We start from the raw sequence: 2,857 nt of genomic DNA on the forward strand, positions 1-2,857 counted from the left end.
AGCCTCCTCCATCCATGGAATTTTCCAGGCAAGTGTACTGGAGTGGGGTGCCATTTCCTTCTGCACAGGAAAACAGTGGGCAGATTCAAAGCCCTGGAAGGGTGAGGGTGGGGCTGGGGAGTGGGTAAGCGAAGGTTCCGCAAGAAGTCTGTGCCCCTGCCTGGGGAAACAGGCAAGTCTGTGCCCCTTGCCACACCCCTGCCCATCAGCTGAAATGACTGCCAGGTAAAAGCTCCTGGTCAAAAGGACAGCAGGAAAGCTTTTTCTGGGGTTTTCCCCAGCCTCATTAGCACACGAGTGACTGCCCCTGTTTTGTGCTATAAAGGCCACTCGCATTACACACAGGGAAGAGGCTCAATTAACCAGTTCCTAATAAACAAATCCACAGCCAGCACGGAATTCCTCCCGGAACCTGGGACCTTTATAAAGCGGCAAGCATAGCCTCTTCTCCAGTGTCAGCCGCAGAGCTCGGGACGCCAGGATGAGGCTCCATCACCTGCTCCTGGCGCTCCTCTTCCTGGTCCTGTCTGCTGAGTCAGGTGAGCTCGTGAGAGCCCCGGGGGGAGCCATGGGCTCTCTCTCCTGTTTCTACCTCCTTCTGTCCTGCTACCCTTATCTACATGTGGTCAGACTAAACCTTCATATTTGATGCTTCTGAGAAGCCAGCGCTGAGTCCTTAGTAGCGAGAGGGGTCTGAGAACCGCCCTGTAAAATTCCTGGCTGTTTCTAAGCCACTCTAGTGAGTCAAGCTTCTGAGCCCATCTCCTCATTGGTTTCATGAGAAGGAAACAGAAGATGCCTCTGTTAAGTGACTCTCCTTGTTTTCTTTTTCATAAAAGCAAGAAATTTGATTTTGTCCCATGACAGAAGCACAGAATGTCACTTTACAAATCTTTATATTTGAAGGGTGGTGGCTCTAGGCGACCAGACAAGTCCAGAGGAGAGTCAGGCCGAGCCTGGGCTTCAGGAGCTGCCCTTGGGACGCTCCGTGCTGAGTCTCCTCAGCAGGAAGGTCCTCCAGGACACGTCGCTGACGATGTGACCCTCGCTCCACAGCTGGGAGGCAGCACATCCAAAGTAGTGTGCAGGATCGGCTGTCTGAATTTCATCTTACCCTTGATATTTCCTGAAATAGGATGAAAGTATGTAGGGAGGAAGGAGGGAGGAAGGGAGGGCGGGAGAGGCTGCGGAGACTGAGACCTGAGACAACTGATTAGATGTCAAAATCAAGTTGAAAAGGCCTAGTCTGATCAGTGTTGTTTCTGACTGTAACCCAACTCTTAGCACAGTGGCAGGGAGAGAGGACAGGGGTGTCAGGAATGCCTCTCGTGGGCCCGGGTTCTATCCCTGGACGGGGAACGAGAGAGGGACCAGAGGTGCCTTGTGGTCAAGAGGAAAAAGGCTTGTGAGGAAGACGGGAAGGCCTCTGGTCGGGAGGAAACCACAAAGGGAGGAGGAGAGGGGCTGAATCGCACCAGCGCTGAGAGCGTTCTGAGTCAGTAGAGACGATGATACAAAACTTTTTTTTCTGAACCATTGTCACTGTCAGCTGTAGGTAACTTTGAGAGTAAGTTCTCTTTAACCAGTTCTTACTTTCAGCTGTATCTTTTCCTCCTATCTCAGCTGCACTACTTGACTGGCTCCATGAGTGGGAAACCTAAGTGGTGAAAATAGAACCCGGGGGCCACTTCTGACTCCTGGTGGGAAGGTGGATGTAGCAGAGCTTCCCAGTCTTTGCCCTCATGGTGGAGCTGACCCCGCTCACAACCAGGGTCCTCACACCCCAGTCCCTCAGCCTCTGGTTCTGGAAATGTGAGGGTCCACCAGAGCCTGGGCAGGGTCAGTGTCTGTCTGGAAGCTGGTCCACGGGGTCCTGGACTCACATCTTGTTGTCACGAGGCCGTGTCCGCATCTCAGAACAGAAAGCCCCAGGGCCTCGCTCAGAGGGGACACAGCTGGCCTTCTCGAGATGCTGCTTTCCTGCTGACACGTTTTTCCCTCTTCCTTCTCTTTTTAGGATTTACTCAAGGAGTAAGAAGTTATCTAAGCTGCTGGGGGAATAGAGGCATCTGTTTGCTGAACAGGTGCCCTGGACGCATGAGACAGATTGGCACCTGTTTAGCGCCCCGAGTAAAATGCTGCAGGTAAAAGAAGGTGAAGATGCGGCCGGGACCGATGCGGAGACAGAAACTGCACCCTTTGACAGAGCGTCTAAAATTTAAACCAGAATAAATTTTGTTCAAAGTTAAAGAATCTTGCCCACTGGTCATTGAGGTTGTTGTGTGGTGTCTGATCCCAGGTGAATTCTGAAATCCCTGAGGATGCTCTCTGAGCTCCCCATGTGAACCATCGGGGAATCGTGGTGGGGTGCTCTGTGCTCCCAGGGGTGTGACCCCCTGTTCCTTGGGGGCCTGACCTTCCCCAGCCCCTATGTCTGCTGTCCTTCCTGCTTCCCAGCCCAGGGCACCCTGTCCTGCCCCACGTCTCCCCTCAAACATGCACCCCAGGGGTCCAGAATCACCAGCACACCAGTCCCATAGGAAAGCCCCCGCCCCCGCTCCAGGAGGAAACCCCCCTCCTCTGTCCCCTGCAGCCCTCACTTCCATTTGGTTTCTGCTTCTTACTCCTGCCTTGTGCGCACGTGGATACACTTCTGATTCCCTTTTGGGCTATAAGATCTCTGCAGGCATGGATTGTCCTATTCCTGTAAGTGCTGGGCATTGAGACGAGACATTGCTTCACAAATTGTCATCAACTGAATGACAGAGTTGACGTGGATGAAGCATGCCTCTCTGTGTGTACATGATATGATGCAACTAGATGCTATGGAAAAACAAGTCCTGTGGAAAGCACAGTT

General features: G+C 52.7%; 1 long non-coding RNA gene across 1 annotated transcript in view; it reads left to right on the top strand.

Annotated features, from left to right (window-relative positions):
* The first annotated feature begins 337 nt into the window (after positions 1 to 337).
* LOC104981025 overlaps positions 338 to 2,857 on the top strand; it is a 3,426-nt gene continuing 906 nt past the window's right edge. The window contains exon 1 of the long non-coding RNA XR_824326.1: positions 338 to 539. This is a non-coding gene — a long non-coding RNA (uncharacterized LOC104981025). The remainder of the gene's footprint in view (positions 540 to 2,857) is intronic.

This window comes from Bison bison, unplaced genomic scaffold (genome assembly GCF_000754665.1).
Source record: "Bison bison bison isolate TAMUID 2011002044 unplaced genomic scaffold, Bison_UMD1.0 scf7180017864514, whole genome shotgun sequence".
Classification (NCBI taxonomy): Eukaryota; Metazoa; Chordata; class Mammalia; order Artiodactyla; family Bovidae; genus Bison; species Bison bison.